The sequence below is a fragment of the Equus asinus genome, chromosome 17, assembly GCF_041296235.1.
Source record: "Equus asinus isolate D_3611 breed Donkey chromosome 17, EquAss-T2T_v2, whole genome shotgun sequence".
Classification (NCBI taxonomy): domain Eukaryota; kingdom Metazoa; phylum Chordata; class Mammalia; order Perissodactyla; family Equidae; genus Equus; species Equus asinus.
Genome location: NC_091806.1, coordinates 32108113 through 32133125, shown reverse-complemented (window position 1 = coordinate 32133125; position 25013 = coordinate 32108113). Strand labels below are relative to the sequence as shown.

General features: G+C 37.2%; 1 long non-coding RNA gene and 1 pseudogene across 1 annotated transcript in view; one reads left to right on the top strand and one right to left on the bottom strand.

Moving 5' to 3' along the window:
• Positions 1-519: 519 nt before the first annotated feature.
• LOC123277845 (uncharacterized) overlaps positions 520-25013 on the bottom strand; it is a 65185-nt gene continuing 40691 nt past the window's right edge. Inside the window, exons 2-3 of the long non-coding RNA XR_006515080.2 lie at positions 1233-1316; positions 520-585 (exon numbers count right to left, since the gene is read on the bottom strand). This is a non-coding gene — a long non-coding RNA (uncharacterized lncRNA). The remainder of the gene's footprint in view (positions 586-1232; positions 1317-25013) is intronic.
• LOC106822541 (olfactory receptor 10Q1-like) lies at positions 13600-15402 on the top strand (annotated as a pseudogene).

The window sequence follows — 25013 nt, the reverse complement described above, 5'->3', positions numbered from 1 at the left end:
AGATAGTCTAGATGAACATTTTTCACCTCTCAGAGTACGAGCAAATGACTTACAACCAAATGAGCGGAGTCCATAAAAATGTTGATATTTTGACAGAATAGAAATTTAAAAATTCTATAGGTCAAAAACAAATAAGCAAATTGAATAGAAAATGAAATTTTACAATCCACCAAAAATAAACTCATCATTAGAAAAACAGGCAATTCAAAAAAGAAATGTGCAAAGGCAAACAAATAAAATTCAATGTCATTAGTATTCAGATAAATACAAAATTAAACAAAATCAGATACTATTTTCTGTTTACAAACTGATAGTAAAGGGGAAAAAAGTAATACCTGGTGTTGTCAGAGTTGCAAGCAGGGCTATATCGCCAAACACTGCTCCTGGGAGGATAAAGTGCTGTAAGAATGTGTGGAGTGCAATCTGGTGACATGTAATGAAGAGTTGAAGAAATGCATACACTTTGATTCAGCAATATTGTTTTAAGGAGTTTATTCTTATAAACTAACCATGAGTGTGTCCATAAAATTGTTGACAGGAATGTTCATCACAGTTTTCTATATCGTGGAGAAAAATTGTATCAACCTTAATAACGATAAGAAGAAAATGCTTAAATTAATTGTGGTCTACGCATGTGAAGGAACATGCAATCGCTTAAAAACGATGTTGCGGAAAAATATTTAGTAAGATTGAGAAGGTTCATGAAAAAGCAGATTATAAACATGCATTATACCATAATTCCATCTAAAAATAATTAGATCTATTCATAAAAAATAAAAGAACATATGTCAAATGTTAACAATGGTATTACCAGGTTGGTGGGATCACAGTTCTTTTTGTTTGTTGGGTATGCTTTTCTGTATTTACAAAGTTTAAAATGAACAAATGCAACTTTGAAATCATATAATAAATTAAAAATTTTCCTTTATCCTTTGGTATTTCAACATAATGTTGAGAAAGAAGAATGTTAGTGTCAATTGTGTGGATTTTTGTAATCAGATCTGCGTTTGAAACCTGTTTCCCTTATTTTCTAATTTATTTTTATATTAATTATGTTTCTTGATGAGCCTTGATTCTCTAATGTGTGATTGGGCATGTGAATGTGGAGTCTTAAAGGGAATTTATGAAGATTAAATGTTTCAAATATGATGAAATGTGTTTGGCACACAACAGACATCCAATGAACGTAACTGCCCTCCCCTCATGATGGTGGGTTTCCCTTGGATATTTACCCTTCAGTTCTCATCTTTCCAGAGTGGATAGTGAGGCTCCTCTAGAGTTGTATCCTCCTAGGTCTTGCAGTTGTTCTGTTAAACCTTAAATAAGAAAAGTAAAAGAGAAAAGGAAGAAAAATAAAATGTCACAAAAGAAAACTTTCAGTAAAAGAATTGTAATTATATATCATCAAAACCAAATAAGATAGAACTTGATTCAGGAAAACATTTAAAAATGATTTTATCTTATTAAGACATGAAAATCAAATGAGCAACATTGTACCTAAATGGGAAGAGCCAAGATTTGGTGCAAAACATACTTCTTCTGTGGATAAAGCGAGATGTAGTATTGGAGGCTGATACGTGTCAGGGCAAGTCGTGACAGGGCAATTTCAAGGGAAAAACCAGCACATATATCCAAGGTGAGGTTATAATCTATTGAAAAATCAAATACTTCAGAGTTCATCCTTACAAAGTAGAGTTTTCCCTTCCAATGGTCACTTTCGAAGCTTTTTCACTTCCTCTTATTGTGGTGTTTCTTTCCAACGATCCTGGAGCTCCTCTGGGGATTACTTCAAAAGCCTCTGCACATTTTCTTGATCGTCATCAGTTGTCATGTATGTTCACACTCGGAGGTTACACTTGCTTTTTTCTTAGCAAACATTTGAGGTACTGTGAGATGAAGTACAGTGAGTAAACTAGCTGGTCACATTTTGTACTATAGAGTTTGATAAAAATAGGAGTTAGTGAGGCTAATGTTGTGCAGTAGAAACATATCTTTTTCTTCAGCTTTTTATGAAATATGAGAATAAATATTATCGTTGCCACTAGGTTTATCATTCAAGATGTGTGGCACAACCTTTGTGAAAATTGCTGTCATGGTCAAGTTTTCAACAATAAGTAATTAATTCTGTCGTTCACACTCAACTCTTTTGACCACTGACTTTGAAGTAACCTGTCCATTTGCACAAATGGAATATTTGACCATTTCAACAATTTCATCTGGCTAATGGTTGAGAGTTTGATTGCATCTACAAAAGTTCTTAGTAGACATCTTTCCTGTGCCAGCTCTTTAGTTCATGTCCAAAAGAGCTCTGTGAAAATAAATTTTTCTGTTCTGAATCTTTATCATCCTATAGTATGGCTTGAGGCATTCACACCTTCGTTTCTTTATCATCTAATGGTCCATGCAAATCCATAAGCTGCACTTATTATTTTCAGTCTTCTACTACTCTCCCCAAAGCTTTTCTCAGAGAAACTTCCAGCCCTGTTATCATTACTACCCACAGAATCTACTTGATTTCTGGGTGCCCATATTACTTCCTCAGGGAGCTGATGCTTAAAATACTCAACTCCTGGCAATGCCGGTTAGATAAACATTTAAATCAGGGCTATATTTAAGCTCCACAAGAGCAAGAATGCCTGTCTTGTTCACCAGTATATCCCTATCACAATTGATTTGATTTGAACTAAATTGAATTATTTTGAAATTAAATTTCATATCCTTTAAACTTCCTTTCAAAACCAATTTTCAGTGGCTCATTCTACAGCCCAATTATATCTCAATTCCTTCAGCCTCACCTAGATTGGGGCTTTCTCAGTCCAATGGTTATTTTGTTTATATTTATCTGCTACTCGCAATAAAGAAGGGCTAGAGTGGGATGGATTCAGTTGATAAATGAATGGTGGAAAGCATACCAATTAAACTGTTGATGTGCTTGTTGAACCAATAAGTTTGATAATGTTGGGAACCTCATCCGGGTAACAATTATTCCTCAATGGCTAACGAAGCAGTATTACAGTGTGTAATGTATGCATATTGCTAATTCATAAACACCATGCTTTTAAAACCAGAAAACTTGTTAAATGTTAGGGAGAGCCTTGAAACCATAGAGAGCCAAGTTATAGGTCATATACATGCTCATTTATAAAGCATATATAAAGTTGAATTCCTATACCTGGGAACTACAAGGGAACTCAAGAGGTATCTAGTTCTAACCTCTGATAATCTACATGCAAAAACTGAGATCCACCAAGATTAAGCCTTATTCAGAGGCTTATGGCTAGTTATGAGTGTACCTGAGGTCAGAATCCACATTCCACGTGACAAATTAACAGAGAGTGGGGTCTACACACAGCCTTTAGTATATATCACTTTTCATCTACATCAAAGGCTGTGTAACTTAGTTAAGAGAGTGCAAGCATCCAGGCAGAAAGGATACTCAGTACGGATCTGGCAGTGCTGCTGAAAACTGTGCCCAAATTCAGTCTGGTGCTATGAACACAGGTAAGGGGAGGAACAGCTTTTGTAGAAATATTTGAGAACTCTTTAAAACATCTCCTGCCCCAAACTATTTTCCCTAATGGCAACCCAAGTTGATTACACCTTTAGGAGACATTTGATCTCTAAACAAAAGTGTGGGTTCTCGATCTGCCATTTACTACTTTTAGAACCATGGACAAAGTTACTTTTAACCTCTATGGATCTCAGATATTTAGCTGTGGAGAGTATACTATAGTTACCCTACACAGTTGTTATGAGAATTAACAGTCATGGACGTTAAATGCTCTCCTTGTCATCTCATAGTTATTTCTTTTTTCCCATTCTCCTTCTTTCACTTTCCACACCAGCCGTACTGAACCACTTTCATTGTCTTCCATAGCCTCTCTTGCTCTGCGGATCTTTCATCATCTATTCTATTTGCCTTGGACACTCTTCTCCACACTCCCTAGCTATGTCTTACTCCTCCTTCAGAGCTTAGTTTAGGTCTCATCTCCCCCAGAAAGCTTTCCCTGATCCTCATCTTTCCCCAATTCTAGTGATAGGTGCTCCTTTTATGAACTTCCAAAAAAGTTTCTTCTCATCAACTATAAGGCCACCATGCTTTATCAATAAATAAAACATTTGCTGAGTGTTATGAACTCAATTCTTGGGCTTACTTATGTGGAGGGATCTAAAAAAATTAGAAGACATGATTGCCAACTTCAGCCTGATAAGAGAACACGACACATAAGAAAATAGTTTAAACACCCTCTGAGGAATGAATTTCTAAATTGTGCTCCTTCAAGTGGAACAGAATTTTTCATGAGACTCCAGAAATAAAAAGTTTTTGTGGTCAACTTAGAAAACATTCACACCTTTTATCAAGATTCACGACGCATATTAGCACATCAAAGTTCTGTGAGGTTCTGTTGTAAAGCAAACAGCTTAATTTTACCTCAAAATTTTCCAACTCTATTTTACCATGAAATACTTTTTTTTCACAGAGCACTATTAAATGCTGATGATTTAATGATGCTGCTTGAAAAAAGTGAGGTCCATGCAATACTCTTTAGGGTAGTTCTGTGAAATAAATAGTGAAAAAAAGGCAAAAGACCAAAGTTTCATCCTAGTTTTACACTTATTACGTATATGATGCTGGGTAATTCAACCATTTATCAGAGTTCCCTTTTCTGTATCTGTAAAAATGGATAGTAGTACCTACTCTTATAACTCATTTGTTTTCCACAATTCAATGTTGATATATACGTATTGTATTGTAATGCACTGTAGAAATTTGTATTTTATTATTTTTAGAAATAAAATCAATTAAAGATATTACGTCTGTTGAGATGCTCCCCTACCGCTTTAAAAGGCACTTCATTCCATCAGCCACCTAAGGAAATTCACTAAAGAGCAGATTAACTCTTTTGCAGAGATGTTAAGAGTTCTTGCCACAGAGGACAGAGAATTCTTCCAGGGGGTTCGTTGACCCTACTTATCATCTTCTTACAGAGTAAAATGGAAAGAGGACGCATGAACTTCATGTTGTGCAGTATCTCCCAGAGAGGACAAGTAGACAGTATACAATACCTCTATAATATCCAGATGAGAATGTAGGAAAGTCCTTTGCATGCTAAAATTCAGGAGAAGAGACAGCTTAGAAATTTATGATCAGGGTGGAGCAGGGTGAGAGGGACATACTTTGGAAGGATGATACTTGGAATAATCCTAAATCAAGTGCTGAATGAGAAGATCTGACCCCTCCTAAATGATAGAAAACAGACTCTGATACATCCACTCATTGTCCAATCTTTCTGATTTAGTCAGATCATTTAGCGTTCTTTATGAAATTTCTTTAAAATTAATGGGTCCCCACAGAGGAGGAACTTCCCCAATGGTTCCTCTTAAACTGAAGCCAACTAAAGAAAATATTTGAGAAAAATTTCCTGAGTTGATCAACTAATCAAGATTAATGGGCAACTTTTCTGCATGGTCACCGTAGACAATGATTATCTGGGAATTCCAATTGGGTATCCTCATTCCTTTCCTATACCCAGTAGGGAACTTACTGATGTTGTGTTCCAGACAGTCTCCCAGTGAGCATTGTCAAAGGCACACATTCATTTCAGCGTGAGCTCATGGAACATGTGTAATGAACTAACTCAACACTAGTCTAGGCATCTGGAGATGTGGGGTCTCGTTATGGCTCTGCCATGTGGTAACTGTTGACCTTGGGCAAGTAGTGAAGCTCTTATGTGGGTTTCCTCATCTGTGATATGTGATGTTGAGTTAAATGGACTTCATGGATCCTTCCAGCTAGAAAATTCTATGATCTATGTCTTTTTCTTGATAAGCAAAAATTTTATGAAGAATTTTCCCATAATCACTCCCTCTGATCTTTGGTTTCACGTTTCCTTATCCTACTTGTTTCTTGATCAAGTTTTCCCTCTGCTGATATTTTCCTAGTCCTTAAAGACATACATATATATTTGTAATTGTAGCTATATTACTAACTCTTAGGCTAACCATGCTTTTTTTTAGTTTTTTCTTCCTTTCCACCTCCCTCCAGACATTATGTACTTAAAATCACATAGTTTCTCCTCATTGCTGCCATTAATTTGTAGCCACATGCAGCCTCCCTGTCTCATGTTTGTTATCAATAATGTGTATTTTTACTCAATATGTAACAAGTTCAATATGTAACAAACATTTGTTGAATTCTTACTATGAGCCAAGTCATATTTCCAATGTTTGGGATACTTCAGGGTGCAAAACAGACAACAATCTTGCCCTCATAGAGATTATATTCTTGAAGGGAGGAAGACAGATAATAAACAATAAATAAGAATAAAAACATTTAATACTATATTAGAGGGGTGAAAGCTATAAAGAAAAGGCAGAACAGGGTAGGGACACTGGGGACTGAGTGTGAAAGAGTGATGTGATAGATATGATAGGGGCAGAGTGCTGCTTTGTGTTCCAGAAGGCCTCTCTGAGGTGATAGACTATGACTTAAGAGATGACAAACCAGCCAAGAGAAGGGAAAGGAATGTGCTTTATGGCAGAGGCAGCAGTGCATGTCAAGGTCTTTTCTGAAGTCCAAGTAAGCACATCGAATTTATCCATAAAGGTTCAAAATATCTAAAATCCATGTGAGTGAAGACAGCTTGCCTTTTAGATTCATGGCAATGGTCAGTAAAAAGAGTCTGTGCTGGTTCTTATAACTGAACGTGTGATTAAGTGCATATGAAGGCTATATTCAGACTTATTTTCCCTTTTTACCCTAAACTGATATATTTATTTGTTCAGATGACCTCATTCCTACAAACATATTTTACACTCTTACAATGAGAGCATATAGTATTTCCATCTCACAGTAAGTCGTAAATGTTTTTCTTTTTCAATTCAGTGTTCAAAGTTATACTTTTTGTGACTACCTAATATTAATAGTATTGATGTTCTACAATTTATTAAGCTATTCCCTAATATTGGACATTTAGAATGATTTTTTTATATTTTACTACCTTAGATAAATATATAGCTAATTTAGAACATTTGTTTCAGTTGGTCATCCAATACTGTACCTTTAAAAATGTATACTTTCTTTTTGTCCCTATGTTTAATTTACTTAGATATTTTTGTATGATTTATGAGGTAATTAAAGGTATTGTACATTTAAAATTTGTTAATAAGGTGGGTCTCATGTTGTGTTCTTATCACAAGAAAATTTTTTTAAAAGTTCACCAAGTATTTTTAAAACAAATGAAAGGTTTTTTTTAAATTATTGAGGTAACGTTGGTTTATGACATTATAAATTTCAAGTGTATATCATTATATTTCAATTTCTGTGTAGACTAATCATGTTCACCACCCAAACACTAATTACCACCCATCACCATATGTATGTGCCCTATTGCCTTTTTCTCCCTCCTCCCTCCCCGCTGCCCTCTGGTAACCATCAATCTAGTCTTTGTATCTGTGTTTGCTTACTGTTGTTGTTATTTCTATCTTCTAATTATGAGTGAAATCATATGGTATTTGACTTTCTCCATCTGACTTATTTTGCTAGTTTAGCAGACTTCTCTCAAGGTCCATCCATGTTATCACAAATGCCAAGATTTCATCATTTTTATGGCTGAGTAGTATTCCATTGTGTATATATACCACATCTTTTTTATTCATTCATCCAATTATGGGCACTTTGTTTTCAAGTCATGACTACTGTGAATAATGCTGCAATGAACACAGGGGTACACATATCTTCACACATTTGTGTTTTTGTGTTCTTTGGACAAATACCCAGAAGTGGAATAGCTAGATCATATGGTAGTTCTATCCTTAATTTTTTGAGAAATCTCCACTCTGTTTTCCATAGTGGCTTCAGCAGTTTGCATTCCCATCAGCAGTGTATGAGAGTTCTCTTTTCTCGACATTCTCTCCAACACTTGTTATTTCTTGTCGTCATAATTATAGCCATTCTGACAGACATGAGGTGGTATCTCATTGTAGTTTTTATTTGCATTTCCCTAATAATTAGTGATGTTGAACATCTTTTCATGTGCCTGTTGGCTATCTGTGTAGTTCTTTGGGAAAATGTCTGTTCAGATACATTGCCCATTTTTAATTGGGTTGTTTGTTTCTGTTGTTGTTGAGTTGTATGAGTTCTTTATATATTTTGGATGTTAACCCCTTATCAGATATGTGGTTTGCAAATATCTTCTCCCAATTGTTAGGTTGTCTTTTTGGTTGTTGATGGTTTCTTTTGCTGTGCAGAAGCTTTTTAGTTTGATGTAGTCCCATTTGTTAATTTTTTCTTTTCTTTCCCTTGGCTGAGTAGACATGGTATTTGAAAAGATGCTGCTAAGACCAATGTTGAAGAGTCTACTGCCTATGTTTTCTAAAAGCTTTATGGCTTCAGGTCTTACATTCAAGTGTTTAATCCTTTTTTGAGTAAATTTTTGTGTATGGTGTAAGATGATGGTCTGTGTTCATTCTTTTGCATGTGGCTGTCCAGTTTTTCCAACACCATTTGTTGAAGAGACTCTCCTTTCTACATTGTATGTTCTTGGCTCCCTTGTCAAAAATTGGCTGCCCATAGATGTGTGTGTTTATTTCTGGGCTCTGGATTATGTTCCACTGATCTCTGTGTCTGTTTTTGTGTCAGTGTCATTCTATTTTGCGTACTATAACTTTGTAGTATATTTCGAAGTGAGGGATTGTGATGCCTCCAGCTTTGTTCTTTTTTCTCGGGATTGCTTTGCTATTTGGGGTCTTTTTTTCATTCCATATATATTTTAAGATTCTTTATTCTATTTCTGTGAAAATGTCATTTTGACTTTGATACTGATTGCATTGAATCTCTAGATTGCTTCAGGAAGCATGGTTTTTTAACTGTTAATTCTTCCAATCCGTGAGCACAGGATATCTTTCCATTTCTTTGTGTCTTCGATGTCTTTCAAAAATGTTTTATACTTTTCAGTGTACATGTCTTTCACTTCTTTGGTTAAATTTATTCTTAGGTATTTTATTCTTTTTTGTTGTGATTGTAAATGGGATTGTATTCTTAATTTCTTTTTCTGCTATTTCATTGTTAGCGTATAGAAATACAATTGATTTTTGTGTGTCGATTCCGTACCTAATGACGTCACTATATTTGTTTATTTTTTCCCAAAAGTTTTTCATGGATTCTTTCGTGTTTTCTACATATAAAATCGTGTCATCTCAAATAGTGACAGTTTTACTTCTTCCTTTCCAATTTGGATCCTTTTTGTTTCTTTTCCTTGCCTGATTGCTCTGGCTAAGACTTCCAATACTGTTAAATGAAAGTTGTGAAAGTGGACATCCTTGTCTGATTCCTGCTCTTAAAGAGATAGCTTTCAATTTTTCACTGTTGTGTATGACATTAGCTGTGGGTTTGTCATATATGGCTTTTATTACGTTGGGGTATTTTCCTTCTATATCCATTTTATTAGGAGTTTTTTAATCATAAATCGATGTTATATCTTGTCAAATGCTTTCTCTATATCTATTGAGACAATTGTGTGATTTTTATTCTTCATTTTGTTGATGTGGTGTTTCACCTTGATTGATTTGCAAATGTTGAAACATCCCTGGCATAAATCCCACTTGATCATGGTGTATGATCATTTTAATGTATTGTTGTAGTCAGTTTGCTAGTATTTTGTTGAAGATTTTTGTATCTGCAGTCATCAGAGATATTGGCCTGTAATTTTCTCTTTTGTTGTTGTCATTGTCTGGTTTTGATATCTGGGTAATTTTGGTCTCATGGAAAGAGTTAGGAAGCTTCCCGTCCTCTTCAATTTTTTGGAAGAATTTGAGAAGGATATGTATTGTCTTCTTTGAGTGTTTGGTAAAATTCACCAGGGAAGCCATTTGCTCTTGGACTTTTGTTTTCTGAGAGGTTTTTGATTACTGTTTCAATCTCCTTACTGGTGATTGGTCTATTCAAATTCTCTATTTCTTCTTGATTTCATTTTGGAAGGTTGTGTGATTCTAAGAATTTATCCATTTCTTCTAAATTATCCAATTTGTTGGTGTATAGCTTTTAGTAGTATTCTCTTATAATTTTTTGTATGTCTGAGGTGTCTGCTGTAATTTCTCCTGTTTAATTTCAGGTTTTATTTATTTGAGGCTTCTCTCTTTCTTCTTGGTGAGTCTAGCTAAAGTTTTGTCAATTTTGTTTATCTTTTCAAAGAACCGGCTCTCTGCTTCATTGATTTTTTTCTATTTATTTTAGTCTATTTCATTTATTTCTTCTCTGATTTTTATTATTTCCTTCCTTCCTTCTACTGCTTTGGGGCTTTGTTTATCCTTCTTTTTCTAGTTCCGTTAGGGGCACTGTTAGGTTGTTTGAGATTTTTCTTGTTTGTTGATGTAGTCTATATTGCTATGAACTGCCCTCTTAGTACTGCTTTTGCTCTATCCCATAAATTTTTTGCATGTTGTATTTTCATTTTCTTTTGTCTCCAGGTATTTTTTGACTTCTTTTATTTCATCTTTGACCCATTTGTTGTTCAGTAGCATTTTTTTAATCTCCACATATTTGTGGCTTTTCCAGCTTTCTTCTTGTAGTTGATTTCTACTTTCATACCACTGTGGTCAGAAAAGATGCTTGGTATTACTTCAATCTTCTTAAATTTATTGTGACTTTTTTGTGCCCTAATATGTGATCTATCCTGGAGAATGTTCCATGTGCATTGAAAAAGAATGTGTATTCTGTGGTTTTTTGGATGGAGTGTTCTGTATATAACTGCCAAGTCCATGTGATCTAATGTGTCATTTAAATCCAATGTTTCCTTTTTGATCTTGTTTTTGGATGATCTATCCATTGATGTAAGTGGAGTGTTAAAGATCCCTACCATTATTGTATTACTTTAAATGTCTCCTTTTATGTCTGTTAATAATTGCTTTATATACTTAAGTCCTCCTATGTTGGGTTCATAGATATTTATGAGTGTTATGTCCTCTTGTTGGATTGTTCCCCTTATCATTATGTAGTACTCTTTTTTGTTTCTTGTTATAGTTTTTTTTTTAAAGTCTGTTTTGTCTGATAAAAGTATTGCTACCCCAGATTTCTTTACATTTCCATTGCATAGAGTATATTTTTCCACACCTTTACTTCCACTTTGTGAGTGTCTTTAGGACTGAAGTGTGTCTCTTGTATGCATGATATATATGGGTCTTGTTTTTTAATCCATTCAGCCACCATATGTCTTTTTATTGGAGCATTTAGTCCATTGACATTTAAAGTTTCCATTGAAAAGTACGTACTTACTACCATTTTGTTACTTTTTTCTGGGTGATTTAGTAATTCTCCTTTGTTCCTTTCTTCTTCTCTTGCTCTCTTCCCTTGTTGTTTGATAGCTTTCTTTAGTATTATGTTTGGATTCCATTCTCTTAATTTCTTGTGTATATATTTATTATATTTTGTGTATGTATAATTTATTATGTGTATATGTTATTTATTATAGGTTCTGGTTTCTGATTACCATGTGATTCATATATAATAAACTATGTAAAGAGCAATTTTTATTAAGTTGATCTCTTAAGTTTGACCTCTTACTAAAAGGCCTACAGTTTTACTCCCCTTCCCCTATTTTGTTTTTGATATGATATTTAACCTGTGTGTATGTGTGTATCCCTTAACCTCTTATCATGGAGATCTATGTTTTTAGTACTTATGTCTTTTGACCTTCATTTTAGCTTTATAGGTGGTTGATCTGTTACCTTTACTGAATATTTGTCTTACCAGGGCAAATATTTTTCTTCTTGGTAACTTTCTTCTCCTATTTGTGGTCTTTTCTCTCCCACTTAAATAAGTCTCTTTAACATTTCTTGTAAGGCCAGTTTATTGGTGATAAACTCCTTTAATTTTGTTTGTCTGGAAAACTCTTCATTTCTCCTTTCATTCTGAATGATAACTGCTGGGTAGAGTATTCTTGGCTATAGGTTTTTTCCTTTCAGCACTTTGAATATATCTTGCCACTCTCTTCTAGCCTATAAGGTTTCTGTTGAGAAGTCAGCTGATAGCCTTATGGGATTTCCTTTGTGTGTAACTTGTTGCCTTTCTCTTGGAGCTTTTAGGATTCTCTCTTTATCTTTAATTCTTGAAATTTGGATTATAATTTGTCTTAGTGTCAGCCTCTTTGGGTTCATCTTGTTTGGTGCTCTCTGTGTTTCCTGTACCTGGATGTCTGTTTCCTTCCTTGGATTAGAAAAGTTTTCAGCTATTATTTCTTCAGACAGAATCCCTGCCCCTTTGTCTCTCTCTTCTCCTTCTGGGACACTTATAATATGGATGTTAGTTTACTTGATGTTGTCCCAGAGGTCCCTTAGACTGTCTTCATTCTTTTTAATTCTTTTCCCTTTTTTCTGTTGAGTGTGGATGATTTCCTCTACTCTTTCATCCAGCTTACTGATTCATTTTTCTGTGTCATCTACTCTTCTGTTGATTCCTTATAGTGAATTTTTCACTTCCGTTATTGTATTCTTCAATTATACTTGGTGCTTTTTTATATTTTTCAATTCTTTGTTGAAGTTTTCACTGTGTTCATCTGTTCTTCTTCCAAAATCAGTGAGCATCCTTGACTATTAGTTTGTAATCTTTATCAGGTAGATTGTTTATTTCAGTTTTGTTTAGTTCTTTTTCTGAAGATTTGTCCTATTCCCTTATTTGGAACATATTCCTTTGTCTCCTCACTTTGTGTACCTCTCTGTGCTTGTATCTATGTATTATGTAGATAAGCTACCTCTCCTGATCAGAGAGAGGTAGCCTCATGTAAGAGATGCCTTATGGGGCCCAGCAATGGTCTTCCTTCTCATCACCAGTTCCAAATGTTCCAGGAGTGTCCTCTGTGTGGGCCACATGTGTACCTTCTGTTGTGTCAGGGTTGCTCTTGCTGTGGGTGCATGGGTAAGCTAAGCTGGCCTGAGGCCAGCTGGTTGCAAGGCTCAGCAGCATGCGGCTGCTATCATCACTTTAGTCACTTTATCAGTTGGTACAATCCCCAATATGGCTGGCTGCAAGTTCTAGTAGCACACACCTGTTGCTGTTTTTCTCTTAAGTGAGTTATACCCCCAGCATGTCTGGTTACTAGGCTCAGGGGCTCACAGTTGCTGTAGGCCTCCAGTCTGCAAGGCTTTTCTTAGATATTTCAGGAGTGCAACTATGGGTGGGGGGGTTGGCCCCAGGTGTGGCAGCACATAATCCTTTCAGGTGTTAGAAGGTGGAGCAGATCCCCTTTGTGACTGTTTGAGATGGTCAGTGGCACAAATCTGCTCCAGCTGACACATCCCACTGCCCACAGGTCCACACATCCCACCAATGTAGTCCCACCCTGTGTGCAAGTCCCACCCCACTGAGGCAAACCCACTCACCCTGCTACAGAGGTCCTATACAACCCACCTATGTGGGCCCACAAGTTCCTTGTAGGCTTGCTGGTGGTTGGGGTGAGTCCCTAAGGTGGGCTGCCTGTCTTGGCTGAGCTGGATTAAATAAGTGCTCTAGTGGGTGGGGCAAACCTCTGTGCTAACAGACCACAGGAAGAAATTCAATGGCATCTGCTAGCTTCTGTGTCAGCATGCCTGTACTAGGTCACAGTAATGGCTATCACTAATGTCTCAGTTCCTGTGAAGGTGGGCCCAGGTGCTTCTAGTCTCTCTGATATATACTAGAAAACAATGGAAAGAACAATGTCTTGCTACACAAAACAACAAGAATAACCTTTGCAGACATAATGTTGAAGTCAGTTACAATAAAGTACATACTTTGTTATTGCACATATAAATTTAACCATAGTTAAACTGATCTGCAGTGATAAAAGTCAAAAGAGGGATAAATACTGAAAGAAGGGTTAAAGGATGCTTATAAGTTACTGGAATTGTTCTATTTCTTAACCTTGGTAGTGGTTACACTGGTGTATTTACCACTTAAAAAATAAATCAAGCTGTACACTTAGGATTTGTGAACTTCTCTGTATATATGTTATATTTCAATCAGAATGTTTGCACAAAAAGTGAGCAACACATCCATTTATCTCATTTGGAATATATATATCACTGTACAACTCTTTAGTTTAATTAAATACAAGCAAGGAGCTAGCCCTCGTCAACTGGATTTAAAATACCAGAGTAAAAAAAGTGATTTCTCCAGGAACATCTACATGTCTTTGTCACCAGAAATGTCTACAGATGAGGATCTATCCTATTCATGAAGATTTCCGTGGAAAAATATTTCATACACTCTATTGTGAATTCATTCCAAGCATTTAGACTGCAAACCGGATACTAAATAGATAATTCCAAATAAAGAATCAAATTTAAAATCCCTGCTTTTCTTCAGGCAATAAAGCAACTCACCTAAGAAAGATTCAGCACTTTTCTGTTCTTTTGTTGGAGACATTTTTGCTGGGAGCCCTGTCCTCAACCAGTCAGGTCCCACTGAGTTCGTGTTCTGTGCATTCACAGCAGTACCTGAATTTCAGGCCCTCTTTTCCCTGCATTTCTCTTCCTCTACTTAATGACCCTTTGTGGCAACACAGCCATCATCTGGGTGATGTGCAGACTCGGCTCCCTTCTATGTATTTCTTCCTGTCCAATCTGTGGTTCCTGGAAATCTGCTACACCTGTGTTGTGGTGCCTTTGATGCTTTCTAACATTTTTGGGACCCAGAAGCCAATTCTGTTGGCTGGCTGGGGGGCTCAAATGTTCTTTTTTGTCACCCTTGGCAGCACAGACTGTTTTCTCTTGGCAGTCATGACTTATGAACTCTACATGGCCATCTGCTACCCACTGCACTACACCCTTGTCATGACCCAGAAGCTGTGCATCCAGATGGTGGCCAGTGCCCTGGGCCTGGCCCTCTTCCTTTACCTGCAGCTCACATCCTTAATCTTCACCCTGCCCTTCTGTGGGCACCACCAGGAAATCAACCATTTCCTCTGTGTTGTGCCTCCGGTCCTGTGGCTGGCCTACACCGACATCCACGTGCACCAGGCCATCCTCTATGTCGTGGGCATCCTGGTGCTGACTGTCTCTTTCCTGCTTACCTGTGTCTCCTATGTGTTCATCATCTGTGCCATCCTGCACATCCGCTCTGCTGAGGGTCACTGCCAGGCCTTCTCTACCAGCTCCTCCCATCTCACTGTGGTCTTGCTGCAGTATGGCTGATGCAGCCTGGCCTACCTGAGTGCCCAGTCTGGCACCTCTGATGATGAGGACTGCCAAGTCGCCCTGGTCTACACCTTTGTCACCCCCATACTCAATCCCCTTATCTATACTCTGGGAAAGAAGGATATCAAAGGTGCTCTGAGGAATGCTGTCTTGGTAAAACGGTGTCTAGTACCAGTTGAAGGCTTAGGGGGTCTAGTGTGGGTACCTGTCACTTGCCATGATAATAAACTCTAAATGATAAATATAGAATTATAATACTTACTTTACCACCCTTTGCAGTTGATATTTCTCTTTTGCCATATTTTCCCCACATCCACAATCTGCACTCATTTTCTAGAGGTGCTTTGAATGAGATTCAAAAATTTGGACAAAACTTTCATGCAGGAGCTCTAGTGTCCTAGCCATATTTTAAAGATTGTAACTCACCGTGGTTACACTCAGGGGCAATTGTTCTATCAGGAACCCGCCCCCCCCCCATATACCCTGGGAATAAAGGTTGATACCTTTACACATCCTGCCTCCTGAGGAGGCAATAATATTAAATTATCTCGTGAAAGTTGCCTTAACTAATGACTATTCATAAAGACATGTATTTTACTCAAAGAAATGTATTTTATTACTGTTTTAGATTTGAATGAATCGCAAACATTAGCTTATTTAATGCATCAATTTCCTTCATTCCATATATCTCAACTTGTCACCTTCATTCACTCATTCTGCCATGCCAAGAAATGGTCAGAAATTAGCATTCATTGACTAAGCCCCTTCCATGTGCCAGTCATGCTGGAGTATGGAAAACTGCCTCTGGTTGACACCAGCACTGCCTGCAGGACCCATTTATATCTATACTTGTGTTTTTCACTAAACCTCTGCTGTTTCTCCTTCCTCACCTCTTCTGTCTTCTTATTGGCTGCTTCTCAAGGAGCCACTCAATGGGTGGCACCACTGTTCCTCCCATCTACTGCTGGATGGCTATAACATCTTCCTGTAGCTGTGCCCCAACCACAGACAAACCCTCAAGCAGAATCAGCTTCCCTCTCCAGTGTTCACAGCTGACACCACACTGAGAAACCTTCTCATTTACCCTGAGGAAAAATGAGGTGAAGAGGGCTCCAGAGACAGTTCTTAAAAGGAAGCATCTCTCCCAGAACAAATAAAGGAGGGTACAACCTATGAGGCATGGGTCTGGATCCAGCCCATAAAATTTAGTTCACAACTCCAGGAAGAGAGTGAGAGTGTCTGCCAGTGGATATCATAACTGATCTAAGAAATTGGTATGACTCTTCCGAATGTCATATAGCTAAGTATACCAAAGGCCTAGAAAGGTTTCTATTCTTTGATTCAATAATTCTTATTCTACAATCACAACATCAAGAAATTGACAGGGTCAAACAAAACTGAAAACATATGTTTGTTTCTATATTTATAAAATTAAAAGTTATTAAAATCTAACTTCAAATATTAGATACATAAACACAACATACTTTAAATCATATTTAAATTAATATTTAAGAATAAAGAGTAATATTTATCATTATAACTATAAGTGATAAAAGTAAGGTACCAACCTATATTTATTTACAATAGGAGCCCAATTTTGTAATACTACATATGCACAACGATGAATAAAAATACAATAGAAAGTTAACAGTTTTATCTGTGACTCATAGAATTAGGATAATTTTTTTCTTCTTTATTCATTTACACATTTTTTCATGTTTTTACAAAAAAAGATTGTGTTGCTTTTATAATCAGAAAAATGATAATTTCTAAAGGGAATCTGAAGCTTATGTAGATTTATTTGGCACATAAAACTCCCATCATCACAGCAAGACCCTCCTCCATTTTTCATATTTTTCCTGGATTAACATTTTTTGTTTTTGTTACCTCTTTTTCTCTTCAAAACTGCTTTTGATACTTTTAATTTTTAAGCTGTTTTCACATAGGGATAAGGAGAAGAACTGCAAAACTTTACTTATTCTGGAAATAGTCATGGGTTTAACAATATATTCGAAAAGCCTTTGCTGCCAACTCAATGTTGGAAGAGAGAAACAGAACTCTCTGGTTGGCTGGTTGCTTATCAACATATCCAGGCCAAGTCACATCAGAACATAATGAATCAATTAAATGTACACACTGTGCTAGGCATTGTCTGGAATGCCAACAAAAGGAAAGTTTGCAACTGCATTTTCATGCCTCCTTTCATTTTTATTTAATGTCACAATTCATACAGAAAATTCACCTGGAACTCTAAAAGAAGAGAATGAAATGTTACTTTGTTCTGTTGGGGAAAAGGCTCTAAAGAGTTGATCAGTCCTTTCAACTGAATTACTGGGCTTCTCCAGGTATCTTCCTCTACTTATTTTTGCTGAATAGAACGAGCTCCTCCTTCTTGATGAAAAATTATACCTTTAATATAAGAGTCGTTCCATGTAATTATTACATTCTGGATTAAAACATTGAGTGGAGTATCAGCACATTGTGAGTTAAATGATGGGACTTAAATGTCAATGTTTGCCTTGAGAAAATGATGATCCCCTCCTAACAAGGTAGCCTCCTGGCAGCGTAAACAGAAGTCAGAACTTGCAAAATTACTTTAGGTTTCCTTCATTTTTCCTCTCCTTCACCTTCACCACTTCTTTCAAATTCCTGTTTACCACCTGCATGCAGCCTTTTGGGTTTGCAAGTCTGTCCTTGGTATCAACTGCCTTACCAAGAAGTACTTGCCCAGAAAGCAACCTCTCTTCCCACAGACGTCCTCTATCTATGCCTCTCTCATTGAATTTTATTAAAATATATCTTATCAGGTAGTGTATTTAATTGAGTACATGTCTCCACTACTAATTAATAAGTACCTTAAGGCCAGAATACATGATGAAAATATCTCTGATGTGTTGTGAGAGTAGATTTCTCCATTTCTTTCCTTACTGTTTAACTGGTGGATTAAAGGAAGGGTTAGTCACAGTGCTAAGAGTGGTGTTTCCATGTGGGAATTTTTTCCTAGCATTTCTAAAACAATTATTTATTTTTAAATCCAAACTCCGAGAGAAAGTAGTTGAGAAATTAGAAAATTGGTAAAAGTATTATAATTCTTCTGCAGGAATGAAAGAAAACTAGCCAACATAGAGAGGTTACTGTTTAGAGGAGTCCACTCATGTCAAGGGGAAAGCAGGAGCAGAAAACGTAACACACGGAGTCAAAAGTTAAGTCTACATTTCCAGAACCAGGACAAGAAGCAGAGAGAGAAGCAGTCATAATCTAATCACTCAGTCTTGTTTGTAGCTGTTTCCATGTGTGTGTTCATGGCCCCATCTGCTTCTAACATTAGTCATTATTGCAAATAAAATAAATATTAGTAAGTTGATATGCCCAGGATACTTTATACAAATCCTATGAGTGATGTTCCAAGACAACAAATTTTGGAAGGAAATAATTTCTAAAATTGGCAATCTTGATATGTGATTCTGTTTAGTGTCACAATCTTATTGATAGATCTGAATGTTTAGTTATTCAAATACTACCTAATAATGTTCACAGGGCATTTTCCAGTGTTTGGCTATTCACTATAATCTACACTACTTGGTGTATACTAATACACTAATATTTATAATTATCAAACAAATTTTGGATACCTATAATAAATAAAGAGTATAAAGAATGTTGAAAATATTTTAAGAATAATTTATAATTTCATACATTCCTGAAAATTCTCAGGAATTTGTATTTCTCATTCCCACACGTTGAAACCAAGGAAATCATAAGGGGAGTGTGTGTTTGTGTATTTCTGTGTCGTATAATTAAAACTACTGAGTGTAGATAGAGAGATGGCTGGATAGGAAATGATTGAATGAGAGTGATTATTATACAACAACACATTCTGGGCAGACAATTTGTTTTATGGATATTGGATGGGTCAAAAATAACCTGCAATGTCACGCCATCAAGAATCTCAACAGGTATTTTCATAATGATGACTGCATTTTCTTTACTCTCACTCTCTCTCTCATTCAGTAGTGACTTTGAAAACCACATTGTAAAATTACAGATTCTCGTGAAAATCAGTAGAAGCTTGAAATATGATGGTGATAATTCCTTGCGCTTCTCTTTGCCCAATGGCTCCCATTTGAGAATTGTCCTAGTTGCCTCTTTTAGGTTCCAATCCAGTCTCACGAGAAGGAAATAGTGTGGAGCTCCTAGCACTGGGCAAAAGAGGTTACTCAACAGAGATGGGGCACAATTTTGTATAACCATCTTCAGAGACCATAGACCACATAGTTGGTGATCTTTATAAAACTATTTAGAAAGACTCCTTTATGTCATAATACAATTCCTTTCATAAATATTTATTATGGACACTCATTTATATATTTTTTCTTAAAGTATAAATGACATATAACATTATATTAGTTTGAGGTGTACAACATAACTATTCTAAATTTGTATATATCGCAAAATGATCACCACAATAAGTCTCGTTAACATACGTCACCATACATGGTTACAGATGTTTTTCTTGTGATGAGTAGTTTTAAGACCTACTCTCTTAGCAACTTTCAAATATGCAATACAGTGTTATTAACTATAGTCGCTAAGTTGTACATTTACTCATTTTTAAACAAATATTCAAACAGAATCTAGCGCTATTTGCCAAAGTCTCTGACTCTCTGGATTTAATGTTCATGAGGGGAAAAGAGACAATAAACAGGCAAATGCTATGAAAATAAGCAGAAGAGTGGTGAGGGGAGCAGGGATTTAGGATGAGAAGGAGAGTGTTGAAGAATAGTGACTTGGAGATGAAGAAGAGACAATATTCTGTGCCAGGCACTGGGTTATCTGCTTGGAATTCATAGACAAAAACACAAGATACTTGCTTTCAAGTTTAAAGACTATTAGGAAAATAAACAAACAATCGTAAATCAATCTTTTTTTCCCTAGAGTATAGGAGACTAATATATGCAAGAAGATCATGGTGTAAGTATGTCAATGTCTTCCTCGACAAAAATCTTAGTAAGTTCTTCTGTGTGTTCTCCAAGAAGGGTTTATATATTCTTTTTACACGACACAGGAAGTCTTAGGAACACTAGCTCCAAAATGTCTAAATTGACAACTCCCTCCCACACGCAAGTATGAGGCCGCAAGCCCCCAGCAAATCCCTGTGGTTTTACATAAGTGCCTTCCACTGGCTCATTCCACCAAAAGTCCTCTTATTCCTGAGAAATTGCCACATCTCTGGTCTCTCTTCCCTTGTCTAATGTGGATTAACTTCCTATTAGATTGTCTGGGAGGAAGACAGTTTTACTCGGGATGTTGTCATATTTAGGAACATCCTTAGCTCTGCTCTGCCTCCCAGCTTCTCCAGAATCTCAGCAAAGATTTACCATCTCGGCCTCTGCTTATCTGGGAGAAAAGATAATGCAAGAAAAGATTTTTCTTTTGACCCAATGGGATAATAAAAAATTAAATTCTACTTGAAACACAAAGGAGAAAGTGGTGAGCTTGTATTATGTGTTAATTGAAGTATAAATAACATAACACATAAATACGTAAATAACATAAAATAAAATACACAGATCTCAGTTGGTTCAGTGAGATGTATTTGGGCAATTGTATTCAATAATGAAATATTTACACCACCTCAGGGAGTTCTCTTGTGCCCCTTTCCAATCAATTGTTTTCCCTGCCCAATCAACCTCTGTCCTGATCACTATCGCTGTAGATTAGTTTTGCTCATTCAGGAATTTCACATGAATGAACTCATACTGTATGTATTCTTTTGAGTCTGGCTTCTTTCACTTAACATAATGTGATTGAGATTCACACAGATGGTTGAGTATTTCAGCAGTTTGTTCTTTTAATTCCTGAATAGTATTCCAACGTATGAATGTACCACAATTTGTTAATCCAATTTCTTTATCCATTGTGAGCTTGATTTTAATGTCTCTTCCACACTCTTTTTTCTTGCTCTTTTATGCTTGACACATGAGACGGCACCCACCATTGGATAGTTTTTCTGACTGACCCTGTATTCTATTTCTTTTGCACTCCCATGCCTCATGGTTCCAGAGCCTAAGACAACTATTTCAACCAGGGCTTTCTGGAGATATTTTGTTGTCTGAGCCCTTGGTGATTTTATCACTGTTTATCTCAAACCAGCTAAGAGAGGAGGTTGGGATGTGGAGCTCCTAAATCATACTCCCTAGGATGCTGACCCCTCTGAAGTAAACAAAAGAGGAGAAGCTAATAACTATTGAAATGCTAACTATGTTGTAGGGACCAAGTTCGGTGTTTTGCAAACATCAACCCCAGTTTGTTGGTATGGAAACAGAGCCTCTAAGAAGTTAAGTGACATGTCCAAAGTCACAAACCAATTATGTGGTAGACGTGAATTTCAAACCTAGGTCTGTCTCATTTCAAAGTCCCTACTCTTTCTGCTACATCAACCTGAAAGGATATCAACCAGAGAGCAGTGAACCAGGAACCACTCATGTGGATTCTCGTTTCATTCTGCCCAAACTAATCAACTCATGTTAACAAGTCACCCATACCTCTGGGGATCAATTTACTCATTTGTACAATAAGTGATGTTCTCATTGACCTTTGTGGTGCCCTTCAGCTCTAGATTCTATGACTCTGTTCATGGAATTACTCTACATTGTGTAATTTATGAATGACAAGGAAGCGTTTGGTAAGGAATTGGTGAATGCAAATCCAAACACCTTATCTTGAAGTTAATAGCGTGCAGGATCAGGCCCCAAGTTATAGGTCTATTTTTTACTTTGCAGGGAACTAGAATTAGCCACCCCAAGATACTTCTCTTTGGCATGATGATTATTTGGGGCTGGTTACTTTTAAAAACTGCAGACATGGGGGCTGGCCCCGTGGCCAAGTGGTTAAGTTCGTGCACTCTGCTGTGGCAGCCCAGAGTTTCGTTGGTTCGGATCCTGGGCGCGGACATGGCACTGCTCATCAGGCCATGCTGAGGCAGCATCCCACATGCCACAACCAGAAGGACCCACAACTAAAATATATATAACTATGTACTGGGGGGATTTGGGGAGAAAAAGCAGAAAGAAAAAAAAGATTAGCAACAGTTGTTAGCTCAGGTGTCAATCTTTAAAAAGAAAAAAAAACTGCAGACGAGAGAAACTCTGAGAAGCAGAAGTTACCCTTTGCTAAGAGATATTTACATTTGTAAAGGAAATCTCTATCTGTAAAGGCATCTCCCTCTCTGTACCAGGAAGAAGGAAGCATGATCTTATCTCTAGAAACTTTCATCAATGTGGAAGGAAAAGACTCAACTCTGCATAATAACCTGACTCTTGTTTACTGCACTTCTCTCGTAATCTCCCATAACTGACTCCGCCCACCCTCAACGTCCTCCTTTATCTTTAGCTGAGGTGGTATTTAAGATGAGAACTTCTGCTGTTTTGGTGAGTTGCTCAGTTTGCCTGAGCCTCTCCCATGTATACATGTTATAAAGCTTTGTTTAATTTTCTCCTGTTATTCTGTCTCATGTGAATTTAACTCGACATCTTGCCAGAAGGACCCAGAGCATGTAGAGGAAATGTCTTCCTCCCCTACAACTTCCCTATACGAACCTCAATCTTAGCAATGCTGACCTCTTTACTCAACCCAGGATATGTCATGCATAGTCCTACTACTTGGCCTTGGCTCATACCATCCATCTGCTTCAAAATCCTTCTCTGTATCTCCTCACCTGTATAAACCTTACTCATTTTAAAAGAATGGCTCTAGTTCACATCCTGCATGGAATATTTATGTATCACCACAGTCCACAGATAGCTCTCTCTCACCTGAATTTCTGTGGCATTTCCCCTAATGTGCCCGATATCCGATGGTAATCGTTGCACTTGTCTCCACCTGCCACTGGAAACTACAAGTTCTTGCTTCTTGTTTACATATTATATCTGCAAGTCAACTGTAAGCTCCTTGAGGATAGAACCTGAGCGTTAGCCCTCATGATTTCCCCATAATACTTAGGCTAGAACAGGACATAGAATAAAGCCTAAGTAATGTTTCATTAACAAACTTGGAGCAGATAAAATGCAGTCAGAGACTCAGGAGATTTTTCCAAGTCCTTCTCTTTAGATAGGAAGTGTCTAGGCAATAATGAATAAAAGCTTGAGAAAAACTGTTCTAGATCAACTGCACTTATACTTTCCTCCTCAGTGTATTTTCATTCTTTTGGAAAAATGAAGGCACCATAGTGTGCTATAGACTCTAGAGATAATGAGAAGGCATGAGTAGATCTGAGCAGCAGAAGAAATAGATTGTATTGGACACAAACCTTAAATTATCTCCTTCTTTCTAATGACCCTGCTCACCTCCCAAACTCTGCTACCTCTTTCCAAGGTCTCTCAGCTAGCAGACACCCACAGTGAACCCATGTGCCAACCAGCCCACACAAAGTTCCCCTTCTCATCCAAATTCAGATTAATGGCCATATTGTGGAACATGGTTCTTGACTTCCTGTGTGGCCACCAAGGGGCCAGATGATGCAACCCGAAAGTTCAGAAGAGTCAAGTCTTCATGGGGTGAATCTTGGTTGTTGGGAAGCAAGAGGGGAGAAGGAACAGGGCATATAAGTATCCCCTAGTTTCTCTCCTCCCTGAACTGCTCCTAGATATGATTTCTCCTTCCAGAGGAGTCCCAGATACTGAGTGACCATATCTGATAAGGAATCTCTGGCTCTTCCGTGCTTGTGAACAATCACCTTTGCAGTAATGCATTTCTTTGCATTGCTTTGCATCTAGTCTAGCCTCAGTTCCCCCTATTGTCCTCCTTCTTACATCCCTGGGGTTTTAACTTCCCAATAAAAATGTCAAGATTTAAATTCTTGCTTTATGCTCTGCTTTCTAGAAGACCTATGCTAAGACAGTTGTTGTCTTAGTTCCTTCAGTCTGCTATAACAAAATGCCATAAACTGAGTGGCTTATAGACTACAGAAATTTATTTCTCACAGTCCTGGAAGCTGGAGTCTGAGATGAAGGAGCCGGAAGATTCGGTATCTGGTGGGAGACAGCTTGCTAGTTCATAGACGGCCACCTCTTTGCTGTGCCCTCACATATCAGAAAGTGCAAAGGAGCTCTTTCAGGCCTCTTTCATAAGGTTACTAATCCCATTCATGAGGTCTCAGTCCTCATGACATAATCATCTCCCAAAAGACCCCCCTCTGATACCATATGAATTTGGGGCTGGGAGGTGGTGACACATACACCAAAGCAGTAGTAGATGAAGGAACTCATAGATACGCTTCATGGACAAGTTGCAGGAACAAGGATTCTGGTTCCACCCACATTTTCTTCCTGGCTGTGACTAGATAGAAAGATAGACAGAATAATTTGCCTTTTCTTTTTTCTCCATTACACATTTATCTTAAATATTAGTCATGAATAACTGTACAGTTAGTCCATAGGTTAAGCAGTTTCCTGTTGAGGAGGGAGTGAGTTTTCTTGGTTTGGTTGGGAAATAACTGCAGTATATTATGAGACACATGTAAGCATTAGAAGAAGGGATGTATTGATTTTGGTTGTATCTCTGGCTATACAGCCTCCCTTGCTCCTGTCCATTTCAGGGCCCATATTTGAGCCTTCCCAATGTATCTGTGAACCACTCAATATCACTTCAATATTAAAAATCCAGAATTTATGTCTTTTATTTGCAACTAACAGTCCTGAGTGCTGAATCAATGAGCATCCAGATTCCCTTCCAATGCTGACAGTCATTCAAGTGATACAGAAGGCCATAACCTATCCCCTTCCATCAGAGATGGCATCGCTTTGGAGTCTTAATTGCTATTGCAGGAATTTAACTCAATTCTCAAG